Raw genomic sequence first — 16173 nt, 5'->3', positions numbered from 1 at the left:
GTACGCCTTTCACGGAGGATAAATGGGCGATATTTAGTAATCAAGCTGGCAGCTTGTTCATTTCGCAATCCATTTCTCAAATACCACTTGGCAAGAAGTATTTATGACTCATTTAGCGGAGTGCATTCTGAGGCAGAGTGTGCAGCAGTTTTGACACATCACTGAGATGCTGTTCTCATAATGAATGATATTGTGACACAGTCTTCTTAAACCTGCGTCCTTCGTCTTTCAGTACGATGGTTAAAAGTGCACAGCTCGTGGATCTGTTTAGGTCGATGTAACCTAAGTGCAGGTGAGCGCTAATACGAGGGTTTTTTAGCTATGGGGGGAGGTTGGATCGGTCTTGGTTCTGTCCTATTATATATATATATATATATATATATATATATATATATATATATATATATATATATATATATATATATATATATATATATAAATATATACACACTTATATGATATGTTTTAGTGCTGGTTTAGACCTGGCAAAGTCGTGGACCTGGTGTTGCTTGGACTCATGTTTTCCACTGGGACCTTTACTGTGAAAATTCTGGGACTAAAGAAACAAAAGCATGTTTTTTTTTGGTGTTTTTTGTGTGTGTTTTTCATGCACAGAAAAACATGCATCCTTACTGTGAGCCGGCTTGCATTACCACAAACCTAACGGGAGGTTACCTGCTTGTCTCCATGGAAACTTTGTTCCTTTGGCCATAATATTCCATAATAATTCCATAATATTGCATAAAACGTATCTATCTGTATGGAGAATGTTCAAAAGTATGGTATTATATCCATGGAATCATGCAGGTGACAGCAAAAAAAGAAATGCACTTCACGTTTAGCTACAAAACTATGAAATGTGCACCTATTGAATATATAGTTTGTTCCCACAGCCTCATAACTGCGTCAGCTCCCCATCATGAAGAAAGAAAATGCAGTCAAGTTCCCAATAACTCAAACCACCTTAACCACATAACTGTTCTCAGAGTTTCCCATGAACTCAGGTCTGCTGTGGTCAAGTCTGCCTGACCCTATAAAACCTGTGGACTGTGGCTGAGCAAATACGTCAACAACAGTAAAGGCTGAGCTGGTGTCGCACACTGACAGTGGGAAAGAAACGCTGAATTGTAATGTTTTAACTGGACGACCATTGTTTTGTGAGAAAATGGCAGGATGCTATTAGGCTAAACCAGTGGTTCTCAACCTGGGGGTCGAGACTCCCATGAGGGTCTCATGATGATTTCAGGCGGTCCCCAAATGTGGTGGAGAATATTGAAAATGCATGCAACAGTCTTAAAGAATCCAAGCTTCAAATGCGGTGGTAAATGTAGATTCCTGTTTGCTGACCGGACAAATTCATTTATTTCAGCCTATGGCCTGAAAATAAAATCATTCAATGGAATTAAGTCTACATTATCTTTTTTAACATACAACTTATAGTTATAATGGTCCAGTTGATAACATCTGTAGGCCATATTGAAGAAGTGAAATAAACTTTTATTTTAGCTATTTCCATTAATAACTATTAGCACAACAGACAATATAAAAAAAAATAACTTCTCAAAAATTGTAGAGATCCAGAGGAAATTCTTCGATAGAATGGTCAAACCTAAACAGCAGTGTGGAAGTGTGAGGCTTAGAAGAGAGCTTTCCTGTTGTGTTTCCAGAGTTCACCTGGCTCCCCCTGAGGGCTGTTACTCCCCTCAAACTGCCCCGATACTGCATCTGATTACTTATACCTGAGCAGTCCTTCTGTTGATCTGCACAAGACCTGTTTGTGCTTCTCTACTATTATTGTTTTCAGCTGCTCATTGTGGCTGAATTGGCCCTCGGCGACAAAGGTGCATTTACCACCACCTACTGTAGTTGTACGTCTTTTTTTACGTAAAAAACAAAAACAAAAAGCAATATTGATTGATTATAACATAAAAACATCTTGAGATTTAGTCTTTGTTTCCTTTAGTCTCACATGTTTCCTCATCAAAAATAGACCTGTTCAAAGCTCAAAATGCTTAAAATTCAGACACGCTCATTGGCCATCTCACTAATTGTCTAATCCACCTGACAATCCTGACAAGTGTGCATTCTTGGCTGGCCATGCGACAAAATGCTTGGTTCCTCCTTGATGATGTCATTGGGTGGTAACTCTGGAACTGCTCGTCTGTTTAAAGTCGAGACCTTCAGCCTCAATATGATCAAACTGCCAGCCCCAAGGCGGAAACTCACCTTGTGATCAGCTCTTGCTTTTAGCCTTGTTGAAACGGCTTCACTCTTATATGTTAAAGCCATTTGTCATTTAGAGCGTCAAATCGGTTGACTTAACATCTCCTCACATCAACAGCATTCACTGGCATCCGTTCTGTGAATATATCGCATTTCGTTGACGTCAGGTGCACCGATCCACACCCCGTCACCGTCAAAAAGGGCGAGCGGCCGGCCTTTTTCTGGCCCGACTCGTCTCTGCGATGTTGACGGCGGCACAGTGTTTGACCTCGGCATTAGCCCGGGGTGTTAGCACAACGGCGCGCAGCATGTCCCACTGTTGACTGCGAGCGTTGTAAGCCCGAGATGAGCCCCGCAGATTAGGCCCGAGGACAAACAAAAGGGCCCTGCCAAGACGAGCCAGAGTGTATACAGATTAATACAACAATACCGCCACCGCGAGCGCTGCCGTAAACCATTTGCATAACTCTTTTTAATGTGTTTCGGAAAATGTACCGGCGCTGCTTTGAGGAGATACCCCCAAATGGAAACTAAAACCTAGGTGGTCCATTCCAGCCGACATCAGTTGTTTACCTAGGCCGGCCTCATGGAGAGTGGAGGCAGACAAAGAGCGATGTGTTGTCTTTGACCGCGACATTCAAGCTCGGAGCGAGATGGATCGGAGGAATTCTATCCAACGCGACTGGGATATGAGCATTTGGGAATCATTTGGATCAACATGAAGTGGGAACAAGTCACCAAACATCTGACCAGAAATAGATTGAGATGTAGAACCTGGTCATTGGTGTTTTTTTGTTTTTTGCTCTAACTAATGAGCCACTGACAAAAAAGTACAGTTTTCTTTTCGTATGTTGCATTGCTTCAGTGCTATGCAGTAGACACTTATTGATTTAGTGCTACCTGGATGATTTTAAGCAGTTAAGGGGATTTACTCACCAATGTTCTTGATCTGCGGCCTAAATATTGTAAACAAATCCAAAATAATATTTAGCCTTTTTTTTAAATGTTGATCTGATTGCCATTTTGGGAATGTTCCAACTCTTTTCCTTTCCCCTATCAGTCAACCTGGATCATGACAGGTGGATAGAAGCAATGAAGGTGAAGTGTGTGTTTAGTTATCTCTTCAAGACGAAACGGGACAATTTTGTGTAGCTGAACCGTGATACAATACATTCTTCATCTTCTCTCTTTACATTTGTGCAGATGTAGTCGGTTAACGTCTTCTCAGACCTTAAAGCCACTCCTCAGTCAGTTCCTTTGGGCATTCTGGCACACATTCTGGCACACATTGGCACACATTCTTTGTGCCAGAATGTGTGCTAGAATGTGTGCCAATGTGTGCCAGAATGTGTGCCAGAGTGTGTGCTAGAGTGTGTGCTAGAGTGTGTGCCAGAGACTCACTCTAGCACACATTCTGGCACACACTAGATAGATTCTGGCACACACTCTAGCACAAGAGTGTGTGCCAAGGCACACATTGGCACACATTCTGACACACACTCTGGCACACTCTGGCACACACTCTGGCACACATTCTGGCACACATTTTGGAACACATTCTTGCACACACTCTGGCACACACATTGGCACACATTCTTGCATACATTTTGGCACACATTCTGGCACACATTCTGGCACACACTCTGGCACACATTCTGGCACACATTCTAGCACACATTCTGGCACACATTCTGGCACACATTCTGGCACACACTCTGGCACACATTCTGGCACACACTCTGGCACACATTCTGGCACACACTCTGGCACACACTCTGGTACACATTCTGGCACACATTCTGGCACACATTCTGGCACACACTCTGGTACACATTCTGGCACACACTCTGGCACACACTCTGGCACACACTCTGGCACACATCTGGCACACACTCTGGCACACACTCTGGTACACATTCTGGCACACATTCTGGCACACATTCTGGCACACACTCTGGTACACATTCTGGCACACACTCTGGCACACACTCTGGCACACACTCTGGCACACATTCTGGCACACACTCTGGCACACACTCTGGTACACATTCTGGCACACATTCTGGCACACATTCTGGCACACACTCTGGTACACATTCTGGCACACACTCTGGCACACATTCTGGCACACATTGGCACACATTCTTTGTGCCAGAATGTGTGCTAGAATGTGTGCCAATGTGTGCCAGAATGTGTGCCAGAGTGTGTGCTAGAGTGTGTGCTAGAGTGTGTGCCAGAGACTCACTCTAGCACACATTCTGGCACACACTAGATAGATTCTGGCACACACTCTAGCACAAGAGTGTGTGCCAAGGCACACATTGGCACACATTCTGACACACACTCTGGCACACTCTGGCACACACTCTGGCACACATTCTGGCACACATTTTGGAACACATTCTTGCACACACTCTGGCACACACATTGGCACACATTCTTGCATACATTTTGGCACACATTCTGGCACACATTCTGGCACACACTCTGGCACACATTCTGGCACACATTCTAGCACACATTCTGGCACACATTCTGGCACACATTCTGGCACACACTCTGGCACACATTCTGGCACACACTCTGGCACACATTCTGGCACACACTCTGGCACACACTCTGGTACACATTCTGGCACACATTCTGGCACACATTCTGGCACACACTCTGGTACACATTCTGGCACACACTCTGGCACACACTCTGGCACACACTCTGGCACACATTCTGGCACACACTCTGGCACACACTCTGGTACACATTCTGGCACACATTCTGGCACACTTTCTGGCACACACTCTGGTACACATTCTGGCACACACTCTGGCACACACTCTGGCACACACTCTGGCACACATTCTGGCACACACTCTGGCACACACTCTGGTACACATTCTGGCACACATTCTGGCACACATTCTGGCACACACTCTGGTACACATTCTGGCACACACTCTGGCACACATTCTGGCACACACTCTGGCACACACTCTGGTACACATTCTGGCACACATTCTGGCACACATTCTGGCACACACTCTGGTACACATTCTGGCACACACTCTGGCACACACTCTGGCACACACTCTGGCACACATTGACTCGACATACATACATGTCATACATACCACAGTAGCTTTAAGGAAGTGGAGGACCAGCGCTCTGGAGAGATGAGTGTGTGTCTTTCAGCCGTCTCTATAGCACTGTACAAATTTACCTATAAGATTCTGCCGGGTTAGATGAGAAAAGTGCCTTATACATGGATTAATTCTGGTTGTGCTTACTGACCTCGAAGCGATTTTGTGTGGTACACATTTTGTTTCGCTTAATGCGCCTTATAGTCCGGTGCGCCTTATAGTGCGGCAAATATGGTAGGGTTTGAAGCCCAGGGTTCATTTATTAAATACAATGACCTGGAAAAGTTAGGATGCCACATTTTGCTATATGCTTTATGGGACTGGCTTTTGTTTTTTACAATATGGACAAAAGTACTGGACTGTATGCAGGACTGGTTGTCAGGTGACCAGCCTAAATCACCCTCATTGTGCCTGCTGGAGGACAAGGTTCGGAGTTGATGTGTTGAATTGGTGTCATGTGCCTGGCTCATTTTTATGCTGTGGAACAAATAAAATGCAGCAGGAAAAAAATTATAATTTTTGGGGGGGAAAATGTTGGGGAGGATCAACTGTGGGAGGGAAGTTCTGACATTTTAGTTCATTTCTTTGTACCATTTCTAATTGTTTGATTTTTTTTATGTTTAAGTTTTTGCTTTTTAAAATGTTATGTCCACGTTGGTTTTATTTTTGTTTAGTTCTGTTGTTTAAAAAAAAAAAAAAAAGTAAAATAAAATAAAAAAGATATTATTACAACAAAAAGTGATAGTATTTCATGTGACTTGTGTAACTCCCAAACATTAGTCATTCCCATTAGTCGTACTTGCACTCCTTACTATCCGTGGGGTTTATCGTGTGTAAACATGACAGATTGGGCCCCAGTGGGAATTCTAATTGCATCACTTCATGGATTTGGGTCAGCGCTGGGGCCTGGGACAGTAAACAAGCTCTGGGTCCTAAACAATAATCATTTAAAACTCACTCAAAACACCATCGACACAAACACGTTTTAACTGATCAAATGTTGTACTTTTGTGAGACATTAACACTTCTATACCTTCAAAAAAGCTCTGAAAATGAGTACATTTGACAGACTTTGGACCAAATGGACTGTCCGGCATATTCAGTCCATCAGTCTATTTTCTTTGTTCCTTGTTCTATTTATTTTAGATGTAAAAAAAAACAAAAAAACATAAAACAACAGCATTTTTTTTCTTCCTACTGCCTGTTTTTGTTCTTGTTGTGTTTTTTGTCTGTCCTAACTAGTCTGCGAAGAGTCTTTGAGTGCAGCACTATACATTTGTTGACTTTTTTACAACTTGCCGCCATATTGGCTCTAACTGCTTTTTTGGAGCTAAGACGTGAGCAGGACCACGCCTCCACCAGTCTCCGGGCCACACCTCCAGCTCCCAGAGGCCTTCTTAGTCTAACCAGTGCCTCATTCAGTGTTTGACTCTGTTCTCTCGACTCACCCTTGGTCCCCTTGGAATATGTTTCTCTTTCAGAATCCAATCCGCTAATAAGGGGGGTCCCGATTGGCTGGGCTGATCTACAAGACGTACAGATCCCCCGAGTCTCTCCATCCAGCCGCCATAGCCCTCTTCAAGCTCGCCATAGATCACCAGAATCCATCGTCCATCAATAAATATATAATAAAATATCTGTTACAATTATGTTGTTGTGGCATGGCTAAGGAAGTATACAGTGTAAACTTGTATGAAAATGCATTTACTTCCCAATTTATCAGTATCAAATCAGTTCTCCGATAAATACAATTGTCTCTTCAAGGTATAAGTCCGTGAAAAGCAAAGAAAAATAGATATTTCTATAGAGCTAAGTGTGGCGACTGCCTTAAAGGTGGTATGGACGATTTTTTTCAGGAAATTTTTTATCATATTTCCTCGTGGCGTGGATAAATCATTTGTCCTGCCACGTATCAATCATAAAACGCACCTATCGCCCACCTGCAGCCGCGTGCGGTTCGTCCCCACGTTTCCGCGTGCCTACGCGCATGGATCTATCATAATAATATAATAATAATAATAACTTTTATTTATATAGCGCTTTTCAGTGACCCAAAGACGCTGAACATAATAAAAAAAGGGGGGGTATTTACAGACAGGGGGGGACAACACGTACAATACACATTAATATACAGATAAAATGAACAAGACAGAAGAAGTAGAGAGAAAAAGATGGGGATGTAACAGGGGGTAGAAGAGTAGGCAATGGGGTAGAGGAGGCTAGGGGTAGGGGAGGTCATAGGCTTGGGTGAAGAGGTATGTTTTTAGGCGGGATTTGAATGTTGTGAGTGAGGGAGAGTGGCGGACAGGTTGGGGGAGAGAGTTCCAGAGTCGGGGTGCTGTTCGGGAGAATGCTCTGTCGCCAAAAGTTTTGAGTCGGGATGTTGGTGTAGTCAGGGTGAGAGAGGAGGAGGATCGGAGAGCTCGGGAGGGGCGGTGGGGGATGAGGAGGTCAGACAGGTAGGGGGGGGCAAGATGGTGAAGAGCTTTGAAGGTGAGGAGGAGTATTTTAAAGTTTATGCGCTGCTTGATGGGGAGCCAATGGAGAGAGCGGAGAACGGGAGTGATGTGATCACGGGACCGGGTGTGGGTGAGGAGGCGGGCAGCGGAGTTTTGGACCATTTGGAGTCTGTGGAGGGAATGGGAGGAGATGCCAGTGAGGAGGGAGTTGCAGTAGTCGAGGCGGGAGGAGATGAAGGCATGGATGAGGGATTCAGCAGCGGGGAGGGTGAGGCAGTGTCGGATTTTGGCGATGCGGCGGAGGTGGAAGTATGAGGTCTTGACGATGTGGCTGACATGGGGAGTGAAGGAGAGGGTGGGGTCCATGATGACACCGAGATTGCGTACCAGGGTAGAGGGGGTGATGGTCGAGGTGTCGATGCTGAGTGAAAAGGGACCAGTTTTATTGAGAGTGGATTTGGTGCCAATGAGGAGGAGCTCTGTTTTGTCACTGTTCAGTTTGAGGAAGTTGAGAGTGAGCCATGATTTTATTGTAGAGATGCAGGTTTCGATGTGGCTGAGGGGAGGGTTTTGGGTGGATTTGGTGGTGAGGTATATCTGGGTGTCGTCAGCGTAGCAGTGAAAGTCCAGGTTGAGTTGGCGGAGGATGTGACCAAGGGGGAAGATGTAGCAGATGAAGAGGAGGGGGCCGAGGACTGAGCCCTGGGGGACCCCTGCGTTACTGGGGAGAGGGTGGATGAGTGACCGGAGAGGGAAATGAACTCTTGCCTGTTGGTGAGGTAGGATGTGAGCCAGTCAAGTGCAGAGCCCTCAACACCCAGTTGGCGCAGCCTTTGTAGGAGGATGGAATGGTTTATAGTGTCAAAGGCTGCGCTGAGGTCTAGTAGTAACAGGATTTTGAGGGCCCCGGAGTCTGCAGAGGTGAGGAGATCGTTGAGTACTTTGACCATGGCTGTTTCAGTGCTGTGAAGTGGGCGGAAGCCAGATTGGAGGGGTTCATAGAGGTTGTTTGACTGGAGGTGGGTGTGAAGTTGGGCGGCCACGATGCGTTCCAGCGTTTTTGAGAGGAACGGCAGGTTGGAGATGGGGCGGTAGTTGGAGAGGTTGGCGGAGTCTAGGGTGGGTTTTTTGAGGATGGGGGTGATGGAGGCCAGTTTGTAGATGGAAGGAACATGGCCGAGGGATAAAGACTGGTTGAAGAGGGTGGTGAGATGGGGGATGAGAGCAGGGAGGCAGGCCTTGGTTAGAGTCGTTGGGAGGGGGTCGAGAGAGCAGGTGGTGGTTTTGGAAGCGGTGATGAGGTCTATGATATGAGAGGAGTTAACAGAGGAGAAGGTGGTGAGGGGAGGGAAGGGTGGGTGGTCAGGGAGAGGAGGGGGGGCAGGGGTGGGGGTGGTGATGGAGTTAATGGAGACGGCAGTCATGGAGCTGTTGATTTTGGAAATTTTGTCATGGAAGGCAAGGAGGAAAGAGTTGCAGAGGTCAGGGGAGGAGGGTGGAGTGATGTCCGGTGGCTGGAGCAGCTTGTTGAAGGTGGAGAACAGGGTGCGAGGGCTCCGGTGGGAGCTGTTGATGAGGGTGGAGAGGTGGGCAGATTTGGCGGCTTGGAGAGCGTCACGGTAGGAGGAGATGTGTAATTTGAAAGCTTCGGCGTGGACGGTGAGGCGGGTTCTTTTGAGGAGTCGTTTGAGTTGGCGGCCAGTCTGCTTCATGGTGCGGAGTTCAGGGGTGTACCAGGGGGCGGGGTTGATGTATGAGATGGAGGAGGTTATGAATAACAGCAAGACCTCCCCCACGCCCGGAGAGGCGGGGTTTGGCAGTGTAAGTGTAGTTGGAGGGAGTGGCTTGGTTGAGAGCATAGAAGTCCAGGGGCTGTTGCCATGTTTCACAGAGGAGAAGCAGATCAATGTTATTGTCCAGTAGCAGTTCAGATATAACAGGTGATTTGTTGGAGAGGGAGCGGCAGTTCAGCAGTGCAAGGGAGATGGATGGGGGCGTGGAGATGGATGGGGGCGCAGGGGTGGGGGGGCGGAGGTTGCTGAGGTTGGCAGTGCGGCAGGTGGGGGTGACGGGGGAGTAAAACTAGTCCAGAGTGAGGGGATAGGTGAGCCGTCGTTGGAGTGGTGGTTATGGGAGAGACCAGAGCCCCGGTGGATGTAGCGGGGCCGGCGAAGGATTCCAGCTGAGCTAGCTGCAGAGGCAGCAGCAGCTGGGAGACGGTGGTTATGGTTGAGGAGGTGAAGGTCAGCAGCGGTGTAGGTGAGTAGGCGAGAAGTTGGTGGAGCGGTGGCCTGGAGGCGCGGGAGTGATAGTCCAAGGAGGAGATGGAACGTAGCAGCAGATGAGAGTAATCCAGTTAGTATGTTGGCGGTGGCTAGAGGCTGGTTAACTAGAAGCTGGTGGGCAGAGAGTTGTGAAAAAGCAGCAGTGGACCGGGTGTTGAAGCTGGTGGAGTGAGTGGCGTTGGTTGCCCCAGACCTTGTCTGCACGGCAGGGAGGCCCCGCGATACCATGACGGACCTCCGCAGATGTTAAGCCAGCTGTTAGCTGGCGGCTAGGGCAGTAGATAGTCCAGGAGTGAGGGAGGAGATGAGCGATGGACGGTGCAGTAATGTCTGATGAAGTTAAGGAACAGGGATGTAGACAGAAGACAACACAGAGACGCGGGAATAAAACAAAACAATGGAAACGACTAACAAAACAAAGACGTTGGGACAGAAGCGGCAGTCCACATACAAGACGCCGGCGTTGCTCTAGCCGGCGTTGCTCTTTCCCTCAGTGTACGGGGCAAAATGAAGACGGAGAAAGACAGTTCGAGCTGACGCAGAAGTGGACAGAAATCTACGGGAGACGAGAGATGCGATGCGCTCCGTTGCGCTAATAAACAAACGCACGTGTGTTTTGCATTAGTCCGCACGGGGGAGTGCGCATGCGCACTTCCACCTGAGTTCTCAAATTGCCAAAAAATCGTCCATACCGCCTCTAATATCTGCGTTGACTGCACTCACTTTTCTGACTGCACCAATTGTTGTCTGTTGTGTGTTAAAAGCCTTTCTAGGGACAAAAGCTGCGATTTAGCTCTGACTAAAAGTGCTGTGATGCATGATGTGCTAAAGTTAGTCAATGCTTTTGTAACTGTCCCATGAAAATAAATGAATAAATGTGCCTGCCACATACAGCTCTTCTGATCATCATGCAAAATCACTTCACTAGCAGGGACCAGGCCACAACAATGGAGTATGAAAGAATGTTTATTGATGTTGATAATAACGACGTTAGAGCGACGATGTAGCGACAATGTAGTGACAATGGAGCGACAATAGAGCTACGATGGAGCGACGATGTAGCGACGGTGGAGCGACAATGGAGCGTCCCGCGTCTGCTGGTGTCAGACTGCTGCTCGTCCCACGTCTGCTGGTGTCAGACTGCTGCTCGCCCCACGTCTGCTGGTGTCAGACTGCTGCTCGCCCCACGTCTGCTGGTGTCAGACTTCTGCTCGCCCCACGTCTGCTGGTGTCAGACTGCTGCTCGTCCCACGTCTGCTGGTGTCAGACTGCTGCTCGCCCCACGTCTGCTGGTGTCAGACTGCTGCTCGTCCCACGTCTGCTGGTGTCAGACTGCTGCTCGCCCCACGTCTGCTGGTGTCAGACTGCTGCTCGCCCCACGTCTGCTGGTGTCGGACTGCTGCTCGTCCCACGTCTGCTGGTGTCAGACTGCTGCTCGTCCCACGTCTGCTGGTGTCAGACTGCTGCTCGCCCCACGTCTGCTGGTGTCAGACTGCTGCTCGTCCCACGTCTGCTGGTGTCAGACTGCTGCTCGTCCCACGTCTGCTGGTGTCAGACTGCTGCTCGCCCCACGTCTGCTGGTGTCAGACTGCTGCTCGCCCCACGTCTGCTGGTGTCAGACTGCTGCTCGCCCCACGTCTGCTGGTGTCAGACTGCTGCTCGCCCCACGTCTGCTGGTGTCAGACTGCTGCTCGCCCCACGTCTGCTGGTGTCAGACTGCTGCTCGCCCCACGTCTGCTGGTGTCAGACTGCTGCTCGCCCCACGTCTGCTGGTGTCAGACTGCTGCTCGTCCCACGTCTGCTGGTGTCAGACTGCTGCTCGCCCCCCGCTGTATTTGGTGACCTCATGTGTTTACGCTGCTATGACTCAGTGAGTAGTCCTGCTGTAATCTCATACTCCCTCTTGGAGAGCTAATGAAGACACACTTTCTGCTGCTGCCGCTGCCCGCCTCCCCTCTGCCTCACTAACTCCCAGCTTATCACATAACAAAACAAACCGCACTCGCCGACCACCTTGAAGGAGGTCTTGGCGCGTTTATGCAACACTACTCATTCCTGTCAGCATTTTTCACTTTTGGTTGCACTTGCCCTGTCAAAGCGGAGGAAGCACTTCATTTTTTCTGATTTAAATCTCTCCACTTATATTATGACTGCGCTGAAATAAAACAACACCATTTGCAGCGCTATTGCAACACAGAATACCTTCAGTAATGAAGCTCATGTATTTTGTCTAAGCCAGACTATACTTGCCATCTACCTATTTCGTGTGGTTTAAAAACATTCAATCATTCAAATGGTGAAGACTGGCATTTTAACTATTTAGTTAAACTTGACTTATTTGACAAGATTTTAATTAATTGTATTTTTATTATGAGATGTGTTTTTTACTAAGTATAGTATAGTCAGAGAACATTTACTCAACTACTAAATTGAGAAGCTGTTTAACAGAAGTAATTACTGCTGCAGCCAAACCTTTTTCATTGCAGTAATATAGTACTCTTACTTAAGTTCCCCCGATACTGTGAAGTTTACTCCTTTACTGTACATTGACAGTTTGATTCTTGCATTGCTCCTTCAGATTTGTGATTGATTTATGATTTTTGATCTATTCTATGAAATGGCAATACTTTGTGCATTAATACATTTTTCCCTATAAATTAATTTAATTTATTACATTAATTTGAAGTTATAAATAAGCTGTTGAGTCCAGACAATTACAGTACAGTTTATACTACTTAAGTCGTATCATTTTTAACAAATAATAATTTTTGGCAACATGCGCAATGAAAATAAGAGTGGCTGATGGTCCTGCTGCTGCGGTGCATGTGGATCAGGTCAGGTCAAACAAAGAACTATTCAGGAAGCAGATCGGTTGACACAATACACTTACTCGTACTCAATACCCCCCCCCCCCCCCCCCCCCCGCTCCGACTCTCCACGGCTGTTACCCTATAAGTAGCGCTTCATGCGCCGGCTCTTCCCGTCATGTATACAATATTATAGTATGCTCTTCCAGCCATCTCACTCTTACAAATATTTAGTAGACAGGCTCCTCATGTTTATTCAAAGTACCGGGTTACACTGTTTGGGGAAGATGGCCAGACAAGGGCCTATCGGGAGGGAAGAAGAAACTTATTCCAAATGAAAAGTAACGATTCACGCCACCGATAGTGTATGAAGGCAAATATACGCTGGGTCGAGCGCACGTATCGGACAGTTCCACTTTCTGCCATTTTGATTGGATTTGAACAGTGCATAGACCAGTTGGAATTCCGTGACTGTAAATATGGCGGTGCGTGTGCGGTTGCGTGGGTGGTCTCCGCTCGCTATCACTATACAACTCTTCGCTGGTATTTGGGAAAAGGAAATGAATACCTGTTTGTGTACTTCCATGAAAAAGCAGCAAATTTCCACCTTTAATTCAGGTTTGACGTTGGAGGGAAGCCACCACGACGCCGCGTGATGACAGAGGGCCGTCAGCTCGGAGCAGGATTTACTTGAAAACCAGGGATTGGACAGTTGCGCCAATCAGCTGCTTTATGCTTTATTGTATTGTTTTTTGTAGTAATTGCTACCTCAGCTGTTTGCCGAATGTCTCAAGCCTCTTTCTCCCCATTTCAGCCGTCCTGTCAAACTACATTATAGTTATAATCCACTAATCATTGGATTTCTATAGCGTCATACATTGCCAGTACCAACGATCGGACATAATTGGGCATTGGCCGGCGTAGCCACAATGCTAATGATATTGATTGGTATAATGTAACCTTTATGGGGTTTTATTGCAGGTTCAGTTCATTAGAAGGGCTTGATTTGAACAATAGGTTGTCTTCAAGTTCTAGTGTTTGATATTGTCATTTCAGAGTGATGAAAATCTAGCACAGCTCCCATAGCAATTAGCAATTTAAAATGAAATATTGTAATATTGTCTCCTTGAACTGACACCTTAACGTGGTGGAGGGGTTTGAGTGCCCGAATGATCCCGGGAGCTATGTTGTCGGGGGCTTCAAGCCCCTGGTAGGGTCTCCCAAGGCAAACAGGTCGTAGGTGACGGGTCAGACAAAGATCGGTTCAGAAGCCCTTTATGATGAGTTCACAAACAAGGCCGATTACGTCGCCCAGATCGGCATCACCGGGGCCCCATCCTGGAGCCAGGCCTGGGATGGGTGCTCGATGGCGAGCGCCTGGTGGCCGGGTCTTACCCCACGGGGCCCGGCCGGGCACAGCCCGAAGGAGCGACGTGGGGCCGCCCTCCCGTGGGCCCACCACCCGCAGGAGGATCCATAATGGGGCCGGTGCAGAGAGATCTGGGCGGCAGTCGACGGCAGGGGCCTCGGCGACCAGATCTCCAGACACAGAGACTAACTCTGGGGACATGGAATGTCACCTCGCTGGGGGGGAAAGAGCCTGAGCTTGTGCGGGAGGTTGAGCGATACCGACCAGATATAGTCGGCCTCACCTCCACGCACAGTTTGGGCTCTGGAACCCATCTCCTCGAGAGGGGCTGGACGCTCCACTTCTCTGGTGTTGCCCGCGGGGAGAGGCGGCGGGATGGTGTGGGCTTGCTTATAGCCCCTCAGCTCAGCCGCCACGTGTTGGAGTTCACCCCAGTGAACGAGAGGGTCGCGTCCCTCCGCCTTCGGGTGGGGGACAGGTCTCTCACTGTTGTGGCGGCCTACGGGCCGAACAGCAGTGCAGAGTGCCCGGCCTTCTTGGCATTGTGAGGGTCTGTTGGGAACGTCTTGTGGAGCCCTCTGACAGTAGGGTATTCAACTCGCACCTCCGGGAGAGCTTCTCCCATGTCCCAGGGGAGGTTGGGGACATTGAGTCCGAGTGGACCATGTTCTCCGCCTCCATTGTTGATGCGGCTGCTCGGAGCTGTGGTCGCAAGGTCTCCGGTGCCTGTCGTGGCGGCAACCCCCGAACCCGGTGGTGGACACCGGAAGTAAGGGATGCTGACTGGGGATGTCGTCGGACGGTGGAAGGAATACTTTGAGGATCTCCTTAATCCCTCGGTCACGTCTTCCGAAGAGGAAGTAGAGACCGGGGACTCAGAGGCTGGCTCATCCATCACCCAAGCTGAAGTCACTGAGTTAATTCGCAAACTCCTCGGTGGCAGGGCTCCGGGGGTGGATGAGATCCACCTAAAGTATCTGGATGTTGTAGGACTGTCTTGGTTGACACGTCTCTGCAACATCGCGTGGCGGTCGGGGACCGTGCCTCTGGACTGGCAGACCGGGGTGGTGGTCCCTCTGTTCAAGAAGGGGGACTGGAGGGTGTGTTCCAACTACAGAGGGATCACACTCCTCAGCCTCCCAGGTAAGGTCTATTCCAAGGTACTGGAGAGGAGAATCCAACCGATAGTCGAACCTCGGATTCAGGAGGAGCAGAGCGGTTTTCGTCCCGGTCGTGGAACACTGGACCAGCTCTATACCCTCCATCGGGTGCTCGAGGGTTCATGGGAGTTTGCCCAACCAGTCCACATGTGCTTTTTGGATCTGGAGAAGGCTTTCGACCGTGTCCCTCGGGGTGTCCTTTGGGGGGTGCTCCGGGAGTACGGGGTCCGGGGGCCTTTGCTCAGGGCTGTCCGGTCCCTGTATGACCGGAGCAGGAGCTGTGTTCGCATTGCCGGCAGTAAGTCAGACCTGTTCCCAGTGCATGTTGGACTCCGCCAGGGCTGCCCTTTGTCACCGCTTCTGTTCATAATTTTTATGGACAGAATTTCTAGGCGCAGTCAGGGGTCGGAGGGTGTCCGGTTTGGGGACCACAGGATCTCATCTCTGCTGTTTGCAGACGATGTTGTCCTGATGGCTCCATCAAACCCGGACCTGCAACATGCACTGGGACGGTTTGCAGCCGAGTGTGAAGCGACTGGGATGAGAATCAGCACCTCCAAATCCGGGGCCATGGTTCTCGACCGGAAAAAGGTGGCTTGCCCTCTTCAGGTGAGTGGGGAGTCCTTGCCCCAAGTCGAGGAGTTCAAGTATCTCGGGGTCTTGTTCACGAGTGAGGGAAGGATGGAGCGTGAGATCGACAGGCGGATCGGTGCAGCGGCTGCAGTGATGCAGT

Source organism: Eucyclogobius newberryi, unplaced genomic scaffold (assembly GCF_026437365.1).
Source record: "Eucyclogobius newberryi isolate DKJ021-1_F unplaced genomic scaffold, fEucNew1.0.hap1 SCAF_4, whole genome shotgun sequence".
Taxonomy (NCBI): Eukaryota; Metazoa; Chordata; class Actinopteri; order Gobiiformes; family Gobiidae; genus Eucyclogobius; species Eucyclogobius newberryi.
Note: the sequence above shows the minus strand (reverse complement) of the source record.